A 19,070-nucleotide genomic window follows, 5' to 3' on the forward strand; every position below is an offset into this window, starting at 1 on the left:
GCTTTATTTAAAGACATCATACTTCTTTTGAAATCAGATAAAGGCTCACCACTCTGAATCACCCTGTGCCTTGTTTTCTAGACATCTCTGCCTTGAGGAGGTAGATGGTATAAAATATAAAATGATCTACCTACAAAGATAATTGAAGTCTTCCTTCTGAATGTATAGAAAATATTATGATAGCAATCAAGCCATGTAATGCATTTTTAGTCCCATTGATTTTAATGGGCAGTTACTCATGGGCTTATGCCTCTCCTGAAATCAATGGGCCGGAGTTGAAAGTGTTCACTTTGCTTGGATTATGGTCCACATACAAAGATGCTTTTTCTCTTTTTCTATGAAACATGAGATAGATAGCAAGTGGCCGTGTAGCCTGAGGTGGAGAACCTGTGGCCTTCCAGATATTGTTGGACTTCAGCTCCTATCAGCCCAAGTCAGTGTGTTCAGTGGTCATGGACTCATAGATGAGGGGAGCTGTAGAGCAGTAACATCTGAAGGGCTGCAGGTTCAATTGAGTAATTTCATCCGTGAGACCAAAATGGCCTTGGAGCTTTCTCTCTTTTTAAGTTTCGGCCCAAACATTGTTAATGTTGCAGAAAAAGTGGAAGAGAGACATTTGTCATAGAAATAACCATTTTAGGCATTGTAGCTTTCATTTGTGCATTTTATATTATGCATCCATATGAGGCAAGAGTATACATAAGAGGCTCCTGTCTGTGCACACCCACTGTATGGTAAGGAATATACTGGTCAGTGACTGCCACATGGCTCGTATGATGAAGAGAGAGAAATGGAAAGGTGAGAAACAAAAGCTTAACAGAATAACCGCCCACTCAAAAGTAACATTTCTACTAGGTTTGTGGAATGGCCACTGTTTTTATTGCAGTGTATGAAAGAAATGGCTTGTTTCCAGTATTCATCCAGTAGTACAAGTCAGGACAGTAAGATTTTATTTTGACATGCTTAACAGCAAAACCTTATGCATGGTTATTCAGAAGTAAATCCTAGTACATTCAATGTCAGGTTGCTTAGGGTTATACCTTTCACTAATGCCATAGCTATGAAATCTTTCATGCCTGCGGACTTCCCATAGGAATCTGGTGGACCACTGGGAGAACAGGATGCTGGATTAGATGGGCTCTTGGCCTGATCTAGCAGGGCTTATATTCTTATGGAACTCCCCCTTTTTCTTTTTAATTTATAATTTTAATTCTAATATAACACTTCATATTTCAACAGAAACCTCTAAGCAATTTACACATCCAAACAAAAAGAAATCAATACAAATGCCACAGAAATAGATTACAAATTCTATATTCAAAACCAAGAAATGCTACTAATACTAATCTCATAATCATCGTCAGAGTGCCACATTTTAAGTAACATAATTAAATAAATATCTCCTAACAATGTACACAATTAAAACAGCGGAAACCCACAAGAACAATTCACATGCGAGACATCAAAATATATCTTTTATAGATCAAAATGTCCTTCAACTCCGCTGCCCCAACAAGGAAGACCTACACATATAGAAGCAGCAGATGCTAAGGAAAACTATAGGAATCATCTCAACATTAAAATAAATACATAAAATATATTCTAAGATGTATACAGATGGTGGCGTTTCCCCCCCCCCCAAGGATTGGCTGTTTCCACCTAGTCAATGTAAACAGATGCCAACAACAGTCTCACTATAGGAAGGCAGAAGATTGAAAATTGATTATCTGATTAGCCCCCTCCCTCTGCTGAGAAGGGTATCAGCAGCCTTCCACCTGCTCTCAGCGATCTTATTCCACAGAGGCAGCCAGCTAGCCACCTTTCCTTTCTCATTTGCAAAATTTGTCTGGCTCTCTTCAGTCTTGACTAATCAAGGAAGAAACATTCTCCCATGCCTTCTCTCAGTCAGATAAATATAGACTCAAAGATGAACTCTAGCAAAAGATTTAATTGATCTTGATTTGTTTATTTGAGAGCATGTGTATGTTTGTTTAGTTGTTCTTATTAATGGTTGTCTTAAAACAGGTGTTTCTCCTTTTTCAAGGTATGCAGCTTTTAGGACATGCCACCATCTAGTGTGGGGAACTACAGAACTGAAGCTAAGGTAAGTGATTGATAACTGGCTTTTAAGAAATATGCAGAAGGTGTGCATGGGATTCTTGCTCAGGTTGTTCTTGTTTATTAGAGCCAATTCGCACTATGTTTGGTAAGTACAGAGGAGGGGTCCTAATTCAGTGACAGAGAACACCGTTGTTCAGACATAATGATAAACTCTGGTTTGTTGTTAGCAGAAATGAACAGTAGCAAGCATCAGGCTTGTGCACTTCCTCCAGCACCACCACAAGGAAGTGATCAGAAGCTTCATGTCCTTCTTTGATTAAGTGCAGCTTGTTGTGACATCCAAAAGTGGGCAAACATGATTACCTATGGCTTGCTGAAACAAACTAACTTCAAACCATGTGTTAGCAAAGCTGGTTTGTTTCCACAAGTCATAGTTAAGATTAATCACAGTTTGGGCATAATGCTAAGCGGTAGCTAATCAAAAACGGAAAACATGAGAGTCCCATCTCCTCCTAACAAATAAACAGAATATTTTGCTTTTAGTGTTTTTATTGTAAAGTGCATTTTGTATTTTCCTGTTTGTATACACCATCCAGAGAACTTGGTTGGATGGATGGTACACAACTATTGTTAATTATTATTATTTATTGCATACAACAACCCTGGAATCTCCTGTTAATATGCTAGCAATTAGGACTTGAAAAGACTTTTACTTGGACAGACCACTAGACAGAGCACACAATATGAGCACAAAGTCACTGTACTCCATTCAGTGTTTTGGGTTGTTGGTGTTTACAATTTATATTGTAATGAAAATATATATTTAAAAATAATGGGATAGACATTTAAAATAACATTATTCATAGTTTCATGTTTGTCACATATACCTCAATAATTTGTAGGGACATCCTCTTTACATATGCAGGGAAACACAATAGACATGAATAGTGAATCTCTGACTGGCTGTGGTCCCAGGCGTGTGTCCATCATGTTTTTACTTTCATGACACTCTCCTTCATAAATTGATGGGATTTCCTGCAACAATCACAGCTGTATATGAGGTGAACACAATTGCTGCACAAAGCATGGGATTGTCTGCCAGTTCTGTACTTTAATAGGTCACCAAAGTTGTTCTGATGGATCATTATGGGGAGGGAAGAAGCTTTGTTTCACGTATGTACTCCTCTCAATGGAGGCTAGTCCATTAGGGCAAATAGGGCACTGACTCACCAGCTGCAGTCTGCCCTCAGCCAGCCCCTACCTGCCTGTCGTCCTACTTACAACCAGCCCAGGGGGTGACACTGCCTGTCAGCTTCCTCCTCAGTTTCAGTTTTAGCTTTGTAGGACTCAGCAGAGAAGAGAATAAGGACAGAGCTAGAATCTGTTGGCTCCGCCTGTCATTGGGTCTGGCTCCACCTACCATGGGCCCACCTGCTTTCTTCCCCACCAGTTCTAGTGGGCACCAACCAGCATTGACTAATATGTATATCTAAACATGAGGTAGTTGTGCAGTCAGGACATGAGGGGCTCTTGAATCTTTTAAAATTATTTTTCCTGATGTTTTCATGCTCCTTTTCCTCCCTAGATTTACACAGAATGAAAAGTCTTTGGAACTCCTGTGCTGGATCAGTTTTATTTGTTTACAATCATTCTTCCTCACTCTGTATCACTAAAAGTAATCACAGAGTGGTTACATTGAAATATGTAAAATATAATGCATACTAAAACAACAGAACACAAAAAATCACTAATGCAGTGATTCATAAAATCCTCAGCAGCACAACGCAACAGGCCAGCAAACTCCCCCAAAGCCTGGATGAATAGGCCTGACTTTAGCTGGCAGTGGAAACTCAGGCTTGGAGCCAGTCATATTTGAGGAGAGAGGGAATGCCACAGCTGGGGTGAGACAATATCTGGATTTTGTTATATAATTGGGAGGTATCCACATGGTTACTAGTTCTGAATATCATGGTACCAGAATTATATACCCTCCCCGATCTTCTTCCTTAGTATCCCTTATTGTTGAGTACGTCACACAACCAGTGAAGTATGAAACAGTGCTGCAGAAATTGTGTGAATTCAATTTAAGATTGAAAAAAATGAAGAACCAGGATAAACTGAAATTGACAGGTTCATCCTTCCCTAACTGAAAACACATGGGATGGGGTCATGCTGGCTGGTCCTGCCATTGATTAGCCCTGGCCATGCCTTCTGGTGGTTGCACATTCGGCATCTGTGTGAAGGGGATGCATACTGGCATATGCAAGTAGGGCTTCTCCACCCAAGAGGGAATACTGCTTGGGCTGGGGCTCCTCCTCTTGTGGAAAAGCCCTGCTTCTGGCGCACACGCAATTGCTGGGGGAATGGGCTAGTCTATAAGATCTATCTCTTTACAAAGGCCTTTGGGTAGCAGGAGAAAGGATTTTTATTTATTCCTTTGCAAAGTGAATAAAAAAGCAATATGCTCTTACAATGCTGTGAAGCACTTTGAGCAAATGTGGGAAGGCAGAATGTAAATGTTTGAAAAAAATTAAGTGCCAGCACCTGTGACCTTTTTAGACATAGAAATCCAGATTCATCCTTTTCCAGAAATACACAAGAAGTGCATGGATCCATACTATACACTCGCTGCACTCGGAGATTTCAGGGTAGCTCACATCACTCTAACACAACAAAGCGCAATCAGATTGGTACATTAAAAGAGTGTAAACTTCACCTTAGGTTGAAGGGTGGGTAAGCGATTAATTAATTAATTGACTGATTAATTAAAGCAGATCACAAAAGTGAGATACTGAAAAGCAAAGTCCCAGTGTTTTGTCTCCTGAGAAGAATCACTCCAGACACTCAGGATAGTCTACATTTTTTTGTCTATCTATCTTTAAGTATTTCTGTATAAATGATGTGAAAAACAACTGAACAGCACATTATTCATTGAGGCTCTCAATCCTTGGCAAGAAGCAGTCAATCTAAGCGTATGTATGTCTACATCTCATAGAATTCATGTGCTTGAATCCCATAGGCATTTGTACTGTGCAAATATCATTTTCTCTGTTTACTATGAAGCTTTTTTCACATTTCAGTAGTGTCGGATGACTATAATAAAGCTTTTAAGATGCGAGATATGAAGTAGAATGAGCAATGGGAAAGGTCAAGTGTTTTGTAATTTTGGAACGCTTGTGTAACTTCCTACTATGGGAGGTAGTTTGCCTTTCAATAATTGGCTGTTATACAATAAAGCCCCATACCTCGACATAGCTGATTGTCCATCTTCTACTGTTGAACTACTTTACTGGTACATACAGCAGAGTTATTATCTAAAAACTGTGCAGGTGGTAAAGGTAATAGCCAGTGTTTGGGGAACCAGTAACTTTCATTTTGGAAAGAGCCTTCACATTTCTCTTTCTCTAATAAACAGTATAGGGAAATAAGCACAGTTTTGCATTTCTTTAGGGAGGCAGTCTCCATTGTCATCTCAGATCAATTTGCATGTTTAGCAATCAACGCCTCCCACTAAGGAAAGAAATAAAGGTTGAGAATGAAGGTGACGACGAAGAGGTCACCAATAGCCAACTATTGGAAGCACTACTGAGAAAGTGCAGGACTTGGGAAAGTAGGTTTACAAGTGACAGAAAGAGGAAGCAAGGGCCAGTGGAAAGAGATGGAGCAAAAGCCATCTAAGGAAGGAAAGCTGGGTCTGTCAGGTTCTGAAAGACAGCATCCTTTTCAGATAGTGCTAAGCAAGGGTTGTTCAGAAGTTGCTCAGTATCTGTGATATGGCTAAAAATCTTACAGTGGAAAATCAAGTTTAATTGTTAATGTCTTTTTGATGTGTGCTGATCTAAGCACACAGAACATTTGCATGTGCTTGGGAAATATGATGGCTTTTCTGAGGCATCCAGGGAATTCAGGCCCATGCTAAAACTGAGCTCAAAACTTACTTACTTATTAGATTTATATCCCGCCCTTCCTCCCAGTAGGAGCCCAGGGTGGCAAAACTTGTGCTCATAACCAGTATATCTTCTTCTACATTATACCAACGTTCGCACATAATCTGTTTTATTTTTAAAGCGACATCCTCAAATGTCTTGATATTCTCCATCAAGTTTGAAGGCTGTGAATTGTTCTCTGAAAAATCTAGCAGTTTTAGATCAGATGGAAAGAGGCAATTGCATTTGCCTTCTTGAGTTGGTCCATGTAGGAGGCAGGAAGGCAATGAAATGTATTCATAAAATGCACACGTGACACCATCAACTAAAAATGTCCCTAGACTTATCATTGCTGGAAACCGGTTTGGAAGGAAGCGTTCCTCTGTTGATCAGCTTCTCCACCTTCGTAGACCTTCAGAATAATAATACCACTAAATAAATGTGTCTGTTCTTGTGGTCTGTGGAGAGCCACTACCATATGTTATTATGCTTGCTGGTAAAATAAGATACAATAATAAAACCTGATGGTGATGCCACACAGAGAAAACATATGATAACATTATTTTAGTAGATCAGCAGGTGGCCCACTGCAATGAGCTCCTCTCCCACAGCTTTGATTCTGTTCATCTTCTGGATGTTGAGAGTCACAACAAAAGAAGAAGAAAACAATAAGGCTTAGAAGCCAAGGCTGCTTCTCATGTAGCTGGAGTGAGTATTAAAACAGTCAGCATGGCAGGGACTTACCTGGATTCCATATCAAGCTCTTTGTCCCAGGCAGAGATGTTAAAGCATCTTACCAATTGCTCTAGGGATGCTTACTGGTATTAAATTATTAATTTGGTACTTGAAAAGATGATTCTGTGACTTCAAAAGAAACAGCCAGCTTCACTTTTCAACTTCGATTAGCTGTCCCTAATGTGAGCCCTGATCCTACCTCATTCTGCTGCTGCACATCAGCTTTTTGGTTTGATATGCTGCACATACTTTGACTAATTTCTGTGGGAAGATTCAGAGAGGTAAAAGGGAGCAAGTGTGCAAGTGTTTATAGAAGTGAAGCCATGTAGGGACAGGCTCATGTGACTTGGAAACCTGTGCGATTCAGTTCCAGATTGCATGGTAACCTGTATGCGCAGGTTTTGCCTCTTCAGAAGTTCATGCTGAACATTTGGTCACTGGGGAAGGGGCTCCCAATGTTGATAAGGGGCTGGCAGCATGGCTGTCTCTACACATGTCGATAACAGCTAAGCAAACCATGATGCATCTGTATTGCATCATTGTGCTGCCCCCATGGATTATTTGTCAAATATTGTAAAAAACAGGCAGCTTCCCACATCTGAGCCTTCAGAAAGCTTCTGTATCTTACAAGAAAAGTGTCATGCAAATTTCGTGGAGGTATGTGATTTCCCAAATGTGATGTTTGAGTACTTTAGATATTGCACTGACACCTGCTTGCTATAAGAATGGAGTCATTTTGCCTTAAGATAATAGGAAAAGATTGCAAGCCATTGTCGCACTAGGAGAGATTGAAGGATGCTTGCTACATTGCACAGAGGGACCTTTTCCTAATTCCTATAATGGTATCCACCAAATACTAGTGGGGACATCTGAATTACTACTCCAAATGGTCTGAGCTTTGCTAAATTCATAAACATTGATATTCCTCCCTTTCTTTGTATATGTCAAAAGGGACATGTGAGTTGATAGTGCTCCACAGAAAATGCACTGAAACATTTTTTCTGCTTGATAATGGCAGGTAACATACCAAATAAAAAAGGCTTAGAATATATAATACAAGCCCTTCCCCATTTTACCCACAGAGAGAGAGAGAGAGAGAGAGAGAGCACTAACACTGTATGTTAAGTAGACTGTGCTCATTTCCCATCAAGTTAATTCTAAAATGTTGATTCAAACCAGCCCTAATGCTGAAGCAAGGCATAGCCAAAAGAATGGAAGAATGTCTGGAGAGCTGGGTGTGCGAAGTGCCATCTCAAAATAGCTAATGAGAGCCAAATGTGACTCATTAGGCCACTTGTAAACATGTTTTGAACACCACTTTGCACAGCATTATGCTCTTTTGATGTTAAAAATACAAGGCTGACATTTATGGTTTGTTGACCCAATCAAGATATAGAAGAGGTGTGGGAAATCTTTTTCAGCCTTAAAGCTGTGTTCTGTTGTGGGCAAATGTCTGGGGGTCTCATGCCAGTGGTGGGTGGGAGGTCAGAGGCAAAAATGGGCAGAGCAGCAGATGTGACTCTGACCTTTGTACAGCTGGCTACATTTCAGCCATGCAAAATGTTAGCCACTATCTCTATTTGTTTAGCATTTAGCGCTATTTCTGCTGTCCCCATTCTTCCCACACTATCTCCCAAATCTCTTTTTAGCCCTAATAAAAAAGCCAGAGCTTTCTACACCCCTCTTGCATACATTGCCCTCTATCCTCCATGTAAGAGGCATTATTACATATTGAGAACATATTCCAGTTGGATGAAAGCACTAGAGGAGGGTGCAGAGTAGAGCCAGGGTCTGTCACACAGTCTAGAGGGCTGGATAAAGAGGGCCACATTTGCCTTTTGGGCCTGACATCCCCCACCCTTGACAGAGAGGATAATATATCACGCTTCTAAACTGAGATGACAATCCACAAGTAACACTAGGATATTTCCGCCTCATACTTTATCTGATTACCTTGGGTCATTTACAGTGTACTTTGGTTCTCTACAGAGCTGGGAATGCCTCCATCATGTTAATATAATTAATCTTCAGAGCTGGCAGCAATTTATTGTAGGCTCTTAAGCATAGGTGATCTATGACTTTCATCAAGGTTCCCTTATCTCCTCTGCCCCATTCATGGCGCACTTCCACACTCTCTTCCTGCTCCTTTCGGAACTCTGGTGAAAGGAGTGGATCCCATGACAACTGCTCAGGGGCCTTCTGACGTCCCTCCCATCACAAAATGAATGCTTGCAAAAGACATCTCTACAATGATGCACCATGGGAGAGGTGCTTGGAGGATGAAGTGAAGCCTGAGTCTTGCACGCTGTTCTTCAGCACTCCTTCCTCCCATTGCGAAATGGGAAATTGTGCCAGCATCTTGGATTTGTAGTGGGTCCTCTTCCAGGTTCTTGGAACCGACGATGCTGACTGCTGATGCTCATCCTGTTATTCTTTATGGGAAGAAAGAAATGTGAGTTAAGAGCACCAGATTCTGCAAAGGGCCTGCTTTTCTTTTGATTCTTTTCATCAATGTCTAAATAAATCAGAGGATAAAATGAGATCAGAGGGTGTTAGCACAGAACAGGTTATGGAAATGGGGTCTTTCTTGTAACTCGCTCTACAATCCCACACAAAGAGACTGATTTTGCATGTCTGGCAGCAACCCCTCTGTCACTGGAAGCAAAAGTATATGACATAACGAACACGAGGCTGTTGTCAAAACATGTAGCCCCCTTTTTCTTTCCTCCCTATGGTTACACTGTAATGTTACTAAACTGTGGGATGGCATTATGTTGTGTGTTAGTCTGCCTTCAGTTCCACAATTGGCTGCCACTAGGAAGGGGAGAGGGGATTCACACAATGTGATGACCCCAGGACACAATGTAAGTTGCACGATCCACCACTGAATGGGAGGGTGAGAGCTCAACACAGAGCTACCATTTTTTATGGCGGTTCTATGTATTTTGTCATATAATGTTATATCCAGCATCTTTCTAATCCTATACTGCAACCTCACACCCAAACATGAGTGAGTTGTTCACATACAGGTCTCCCTTTAGGTCTTCAAGTGCCTGATCAGTCATGTCACTATTAGGCAAACCAATTCTGTTGGGCCATTATTGCAAGAGGTGACTTTGCTCTACTGAAGTTAGGATTGTAACATGGGAACATAGAAGCTGCCTTAAACAGAGTTAGAACAGTAGTCCGTTTACCTCAATGTTGTCTACACTGACTGGCAGTGGCTCTCCAGGATTTCTGACAGGAGCCTTCTCCCAGCCCTAGAACTTTCATGTGCAAACCATGTGCTGCAAAGTGGTAGGGAAGTGAATACTGTGCTGTACATTTATGTTTTTTAAATATGTGCAAATCCTATATTGCCCACTGGTTAACAATAAGTTTTTGCAGGAAATGAAAGACTCATAAGTAAAAACTAGCTGAATGTCAGCTGTAACTTAGGCCTTGGACAGGAAGGAAATACAGCACATGGAGAATGCATGTGCTGCTGCTGTTGCTTGTATGTGGGAAAGCATCCGAAATGCTTCTTGCTGAGATGTCTAGAATTACTTCTTGAAAAATACACTGATTGTACTCCACTGCCTGCATAGTGTTCAATTTGCCTCACTGAAGAAATGATGTAGTTTGGGAGCCACCTGTTCCAGCCATTGATAAATTTTTGTTACCATTTTAAGTGCAAGGAAATTTAAAGTATTCAGTTGTTTAACAGAAATCTTAATCAACCATAAAAATCCAGCTGTGTCCATTTAAAAATGCAGCTGAGTGATAGCCTCATAGACCTTGCAAGAAGATTGTAGAGTTGATTTGTGTTTTTCTGTAGACTGATTCTGTCAGATTGGTGGTATTCTTCTCTCTGTCCTTGTACGAAGGAAACAGTATGGTCGTGTAGTGGTTAGAGTGGTTGAAGTAGACTGCTGGAGAAATGCCAGTTCAAATCCCCATTCATTGTTGAAGCTCATTGGGTGACCCTGAGCCAATCATAACTTGCCTCACAAGGTTCTGGTGAAGATAAAATTGGTGGATGGTGATATATGCCACCCAGAACTCTTTAGTGTGCAAATAAATACATATAAAAAAACAAATGAATAAATAATATGAAGACTGTAATGCAACACACATGTGCATACATATATACAAAATGGAAAATGGACTGCCCTCAAGTCAATTTTGACTTATGGGCAACCCTATGAATAGGGTTTTCATGGTAAGTGGTATTCAGAGGGGGTTTACCATTGCCTTCCTCTGAGGCTGAGAGGCAGTGACTGGCACAAGGTCACCCAGTGAGCTTCATGGCTGTGTGGGGATTCAAACCCTGGTCTCCCAGGTCTTAGTTCAACAACTTAACCACTACACCACACTGGCTCTCACACATATATATATACACACACACATGGAAATTAGATAATAACAAATTGGCACAAGAGTCTTGGTGAGTATGTGAACCCTCTCCAGGCATTACCGGAGTGAAGAGGAAACAGCTGATCTTTCAAGGATTTCAATTGTTCAGGAAGCTTGCATAGATACAAAAGTTTTCTGCTGAAGAAGTTCATCCTCATCACAAGAGTGGCCAAGAGAATTTATACAACCTTGGGAAGAGAGCTAAACACATAACACTCCACCTGTTCACTCAAGTAACACCTGAAGAAATTACTATGGCCATTCAGTTCCTGAGGATTTGAAATGAGGTTTCACACATTTATTTATTATTTAATTTATATCCCACCCTTCCTCCCAGCAGGAGCCCAGGGCGGCACATGCATTGTGCGTTATTGGTGAGATTTGGTTGAGTGTGTCAAGCAGTGGGTCAACAGTGAATTTCATTTTGTTCGAAGTCTCAGGAAAGCTCTCATCTCTTTGAGTTATGTAGCCTGTGATCGCCATTTCATGCAAGTCCTCTCTTGACATCAGCAATCGGTGTGTATGATGAATATGTATGTGAATCCATGATGATAATGATTGATTGATTGATTAAATTTATTTTATTTTATTTATTTATTTATTAAATTTATACCCCGCCTTATGGCCAAAAGGCCCTAAATTTATATCCCACCCTTCCTTCCAGCTTTAAATAATTATGTTGGACTTTTACTGATATGTGTCATCTACTCATATGGATAATGTAAAGTATGAATTAAATTTCTGAATTAAACAACTTGTGATCCATGGAGTTTGGCCTTCTGGTTGTTGCTAGCAGGTGTACAGGCAGGAAAGCAATGCCATATGTTGACTGAAACCATGATGGTACCCCAAATTGTAATGTACACTCAAAACCTGCGTGATTTAGACCAATATGATTTCCCTTCCCTTAACCCATATACTCTGTTCCTTTATGACTTACTTCATGCCAGTAGTTCAAAGGATGTTAAAGAGGAAAGTCCAAAGCTGCTACTACCTATCTTTCAAAATCAGCAGGAAGCTACTGATAACCAAATATACCACCTTGCAGTTTGTGTCCTGTTAAAAAGAACAATAGGCTGTGATTGTGAGTGTGATTATCTGTGAGTGTTGTTCCTTAGCAGCTGCAAATGTGAAAGCTTGGTATGTCTTGGAGAAACAGTATTTATGACTGTTGTACCACAATGAACTGTGAAAACCAAGTGTCCTGATGTTGATGAATGTAGAATGGAACGGTTCTGAAAAGGGAAATGTAACAATATACATTTTTAAAAAAGAAAAAAAGAAAACAAACATTGTGTTTGTACATAGCTAAACAGTAAGAGTGATCTGAGAATTAAAGCTGAGTAGCTTCTAGAGAAAGACAGATCTGTGGGAACAAAAGTATACCATTTGCAAGAGATGCAGTGGCTCAATTCAGAAGAAGATCTTGACCGATAAGTGATGGCCTATCAGTATGAGAGCAAGCCACGTATCTGCTCACTCACTCCTCTCCTCTTGGTTTTATATCCTGGTTTGTAAGCAGTGAGTAAACCACATTTTCTCAGTTCTGACATTACAAGAAATAGATTTAACAAGTTAATATAGAAGGAAGCAGAAGCGTGTATGGGAGGGAGAAAGGAGAGTGACAAAGGGCCTTTCCACACTTACCATTTATAATAGAATACTTCCTGTGTTTTGTTTTTCTTTCAGATTTTTAATAACATCTTCACTGGGTCAGCTTTAGAATCTCTCTACCATAAATGGAAGAACATGACATTGGCACACATTTATTACACATGTATCAACTCTTCTATTGAAATCAGTGGGATGTAAAAGGCTTAATTTTGCCTTGGATCATTTAGGGCATAATTATTGTTTTTGCAACATCAGTAATTGTACACTTGTTGCCACTGGTTTTAGGATAAAATCATTTCATTGTGATGTCCTAGGAGTGTTTCTTGGGGTTTCTGAAGACCTAAGTTCTGGGGTCAGCATACTGCTAATAATGATCATACCCTCCAATATTTCACAGACAAAAACTGGGACATCCAGTAGGGCTTACTTTTGAATAGACATGGTTAGGATTGTGCTGTAAATGAATGGGACATGTGAGTGAACGTAGCAATTGTGTTGTAAATCTTTCCCACCAATCCTTTTTTTAAAAAAGCAATTTGGCAGGACTTACTTAGAATTATTAAAGCTGACCATTGAAATACATGGGACTTAAGTAAGCCATGAACCTCCACTGATTTCAGTGGGACTCCTGTGAGCATAACTGACAATGCAATCGTAACCATGTTCTATTGAATTCAACCATAAATAAGTCAATGGGGCTTACTCCCAGGCAAATTGTGTTAGGATTGCAGTCTAAGTCTCAATCCAGCCCATTAATATGTCATAAATATTCACAGGACTTTATGGGGAAACATGAGCATTCACACACACAAGTCCTTTCTCCAAAGCTTTACAGGACAGAAAGACTTGGGATTTGACAGACGCGAACAAGGATAACAAGGGAGAAAAATGAACAGCTACTGGCATTTTGCGTAGATTTCATTGCAGTTGGAAATGAGGGCCAGAGGGTTAAGGAAGAGATTGACAGAAGTCCTTCATAGTTATCTTTTGAATACCGGTGAGACAATTGGAGAGTAGCATTATTTTCAAGGTGAAAGAATAATCTGAGAACCTAGTGGATTTGTAGTGCATGCGGCTTCTTTTTTGGTGTTATTATGCAAGGCAGAATATGCCAGAAATGCTGATAATGTGAAAGGCAATTGTGTCAAATGGTAAAACCCAAATGAACTTGCCATATCATGCGCTAGCTCAATTTGGGAAAGGAAGAAACCTGACTTTGAAGGCATCTGAATCAATCTCTAGTTCAAATTAAATTTGGAATATCCTGCGAAGCTCCAGCATGATGCTCCATTTACAACCTGCACTTAAATTCCAAGCAGATGTTTAATTTTGAAGAAATGGAGCAAGATTACAAACCACAGAACATTTACAGTGCCATCTTTTTGTCATTACACTCAAGTTACAGTTCTTTTGTCTTAATCTGGTGTGCCCTGGATATGGTTCTATTGATTAATTGATTGATATATACTGGCTTTTTGTAAACTAGTGTAAAAAAAAAAGATGTTGGAGGACAAGACACCAGTGATTCTGGCTTAACAGAAGAGAACATGGGACAGAATGTTGGGCTGTGTGAGTTCCATTCACCATCTGTGCTTTTGGTAGTCAGGAAGGTATATCTATTCTTGCACAATGCAAGCTGAATTTGCTGCTCAATAAATACTTTTTTTTTTTGCATGGAGCAAAGCAAGTGAGAGCATTATATTGAGATTAGCCCTCACTCCCTTCCCCCACTTCCCCTCCCCACCCCTTTCCCTAATGCACAAAAAAATCTTTGTGCTTGGTTGGGCTTGTGTCATCATCTCATTAAAACGTTGCCATGCAAATGTATCATAAGTGTTGCCCGAAGATTTCTGTCTCATGCAAAATTTAGCTTAAATTCTTCTGGCATCAAATACTTTCTTACACACAAACCTTCTGTTTGCTTTGCTGACATTCCTTCTTAGTCGGCTCTCATGGTGATTCATTATCTCGTGATATAGATTTCCAAGTATCATCTTTGCATTGATTTTTATATCTTTAATAACCTCTCCACTGAAGATGGCTCCACTTGGTGTCATTGATCGCATCAAAAATTCAAGGCTTACAGAAATACTAGAGGGCTAATTGGTAGCAGAACATTTCAGACTTAATCTTAATGCAGTCTTAATCTTCTGCACTAAACCTACCTGAAGGTTTTACTCATTGGGGCTAAAGGGAAAGTTTGAGTATGCAACTTAAAATTACCTGGTGTGACAGAATGTAAGACACATCAAAAATCCAGATAGCTGGATTTGGTATCATTAAAATCATGGTGTGCATGTATCTGTGCTGTTTTTGTTTTTGCATAAGGCTTTAAACCTTGGATTATCATTGTCTCTCAGCTCTAAATCATTTGACTCCCTAGAACCATAAAAGAATATACATCTGCTGTCAGGCAAAAGACAGTCTGGCTAAGTGTCCATTCAGAGGGTTAAATGTGCTCATATGGATTGAAATGCTATTGCTCTCCTCATTTTAGCAACTATATGGAGAGCCATTTTACTTAGACTGAACATATCCAATGTCAATGGCTTTAAAAGCTCATTGTATGTTGTTTCTTGTGCTTTGTCAGCTCACTATAGATTCCCACAGCCAGTGTTAGGACATTGGCATTAAGTGTGGATGTCTCTATCTATAGGTGCTTACAGTTAGAAACTTTGGCCTGGTTTTCAAAGTGGATTAATGTCAAGTTAGACTCAGTTAATTTAGTAGCTGAGTATAAAAAGACAGAAGGGAGGGCCAAAAGTTAGCCCAGCCTTTCCCAACCAGTGTGCCTCCAGATGTTGTTGGACTACAACTCCCATCAGCCTCAGCCAGCATTGCCAATGGTCAGGAAAGATGGGAGTTGTGGTCCAACAACATCTGGAGGCACACTGGTTGGGAAAGGCTGAGTTAGCCACTCCTGCCTTACCGTCAAAATTCCATAGACTTGTTACAATTCAGAAATGCTTTGGACTAACTTTTAAATCTTCATCAAGAAACCTTTCACTCTTAGGTTGCCATTTCTCCTTTAAACACATGTATGTGATCCTGGAGATCTACAAAAGTATTCAGGAACGGGCTGACATGACCCGTATGGGATGTAAACCTTCCCTATTTAATAGAGGTGGCTTTGCAGCCCACTACTCATTTTCCTGTTTTACAATAAATGCCACGTTTTGAACATCTCAGCAAGACTTCCTAGATTTAAACAACCAAGGGGTAAATATAAAATTGTTAAACAGAAATAAGATTTATTCAAGAAAAATATATCAAAAGAAACATAAAATAGCATTCTATATAAAAATAAATACAGTTCCTTCCAGATCATAAAGGTTATGGAATCATAATTACTAGACCATTTTTTGACAGTTAAAGCAAGCCTGTTCCCCATTTCTGTCATAGGCTGTGATATTCAGTATGTGTGCATGAAGATATTTAATAATTTAATTAATGAATAATAAAATAGGCAAATTAAGCACTTTCAGATCCCATGGATTTCAGTGATAGAGAGTTGGTTGGACCATGCCCTAACATGATAACACTTAAACCAGGGAGGGGGAATATGTGGCTCTTCATATGTTGTTGAACTTCAGCACCCATCAAGTTCAGCTAATATGGCCAATGGTCAAGAATGTTGGGGGTTGTAGGCCAGCAATATCTGAGGGCACACTGGTTCACCAGCCCTGACTGAAATCCTGACATTGTCTCAGGAATGGAAAAATACATTTAGAAAATCTCACCAGCATAGCTTGTTGGTGTGAGAGCCAGTATTGTCTAGTTGTACAAAAACATATCCTAACTTGACCTTAGAGTAGTCATAAGCCCTATTTCAGCATTGGTTGTCCTGTGTGCATCAACATGGAAGCAGGGAGTGGGGAAGTACCAAGCAGATGAAACTCCTAGTCCTCATCTAAAGAGCAGGACAGTCTTAGTGATGGAGCCTTCATGAGTACAAAGGCTTCCTCACAACATGGAACACCCATCTTGTATGACCAGGAAATAGACAGTTCCTACTGTTGTTGTGATTGGGGCTACAACCTGGTTAAAGAAATTTTAATTGATCAATCATATGAGAGTTTTAGTCAGTCTATTGATTTAAATTTGCATGAATGTTCATGTGTGTAAAAGCACTAAGTATACCTTTTTTAAAGAAAATGTTCACCTTTTGAAGCAGGCACTTTAGAAGAGGCCTTCCTATGTGTATGTGAGAGAAGGATGAACGTCTTTTTTGTGATGGTGCTTGACAGCTTCAGTTTTTATAAGTGCTTATATTGTTAATTAAATATATATATTTTAGAAAATCTGCTCAGTCTAAGGTACCATTTGAATTTATTATATAAATTTAACTGATTAATGCAACAATTGATTGAATAAACACTGCAGTGCTAATTCCTATCTTTTTCAGGGCTCTCTCCTGGTTTGGTGGGCCCTGGACTGCCTCCCCGTCCCCATTCCCGGGCCTGGTTCTATAATTAAGGATGATGAGACTCTCTTGGAGGCAGTATGTCTCTGAATAATATTTGCTGGGAATCACAATTGGGGCTGTTGTATTCATGTCCTGCTTGTTGACATCCCATAGGCCTCTCGTTGGCCACTGTGAGAAAGGATATGGGAGTAGATGGGCTTTTATGTTCTTAGGTATTTCAGGCAATGTATAACTAGAGGTGATGGAATGCACCCCCATTCATTGCTCTTGGCCCTGCCTGCTGCTGCTACTGCAGCCAGCTTGCCACCTCCCTGGTGTGTCTGTTACTGAATCAGTGGGGGTTGCATGCTGGATGGTCATGGAGATCTGCTGCTTAAAGTGGACAATGGCTCTCCAACAGGTCTCTTTGTGCCCACCACTCCTCACTCTGATGAAGGGGTCTGTTGGGAGAACACGGAGGTAGATGCTGCCTCCCTCATCATTCCTCTCCTGGCTCAAAAATGCAGGCAATCTAGAAGTGATGCAACAGGACTGCAGCAACTTTGGAGAGTGCAGGTGCATAAAAGGCAGTGCACTGGAGGTTAGGGAGAGGTCCCAGAGAATCTACAGTACACACTTCATAGATGGGGAAAGAGACCAAAAGTACTTACAGCTGAAGTAGAGAGAGAATCAGAATGTAGCAGAGAAAAGGGAGAAGTTGTAAGGAAACCAGATAGGGAAGAATTATTAAGAAATGAATCTTGGGTTGGTAAGCCCACTGGTGAGCCAACAAGAAAAAAAGGGGGAGAAGAGCATGGGAGGAGGGAAGAGAATAGATAAAGGGAGCCAGTGATAAGAAGGGTCCCACCAGGTTCCCTCTGAATTTAAGAGATAGTCTGGGACATTGAGATTCTAGAGACCTTAACAGGGAATTCTGCCACAGTCCTCCTTCAGAGTGAGACCTGTAAACTTTTAACAGTATTTGCCACAATTGCAGCAATGGCATGGGTGCTCTCTGTGGCAATAATGACTCACTCTGAGAGACAATGATAGCCCTGGGTTGGTGGAGGTGATGGCGGAGGAAGAAGTACAAGGCATAGGAGCAGCAAGATGGAAGTATTATTTATTTGTTTTTATTTATTTAATTTATATCCCACCCTTCCTTCTGGAAGGAGCCCAGGGCGGCAAACAAAAACACTAAAACACTCCAACATATCCCCAAAACAAAAGACTTTAAAACATATTAAAACAAAACATTTTTTAAAACATCTTTTAAAAGAACAGCTTTAAAAACATCTTAAAAAGCAATTCCAACACAGATGCAGATTGGGATAAGGACTCTACTTAAAAGACTTGTTGAAAGAGGAAGGTCTTCAGTAGCGCCAAAAAGATAACAGAGATAGTGCCTGTCTAATATTTAAGGGGAGGGAGTTCCAAAGGGTAGGTGCCACTACACTAATGGTCCACTTCCTATGTTGTGTGGAATGGACCTCCTGATCAGATGGTATCTTCAGGAGGCCCTCACCTGCAGAGCGCAGTGATCAACTGGATATATACGGGGTAAGACGACCTTTCAAGTGTCCTGGTCCCAAGCTGCATAGGGCTTTATACACCAAAACCAGAATCTTGAACTTGGCCCAGTAGCTAGTGGGCAGCCAGTGCAATTCTTTCAGCAGTGGGGAAACATGTTTGTGATACCCTGCCCCAGTGAGCAGTCACTCTGCTGCATTTTGTACCAGCTACAGCTTCTGGACCAACCTCAAGGGCAGCCTACACAGAGTGCATTATAGTAATCCAACCTTGAAGTTACCAGTGCATGGACAAGAGTGGTCAGTCTATCCTAGTCCAGAAATAGCCACAGCTGTCTTACCACGGAGATCACCTGGGCCTCTAGCAACAAAGATGGATCCAGGAGCAACCCAGACTACAGACCT

This window comes from Rhineura floridana, chromosome 6 (assembly GCF_030035675.1).
Source record: "Rhineura floridana isolate rRhiFlo1 chromosome 6, rRhiFlo1.hap2, whole genome shotgun sequence".
Taxonomy (NCBI): Eukaryota; Metazoa; Chordata; class Lepidosauria; order Squamata; family Rhineuridae; genus Rhineura; species Rhineura floridana.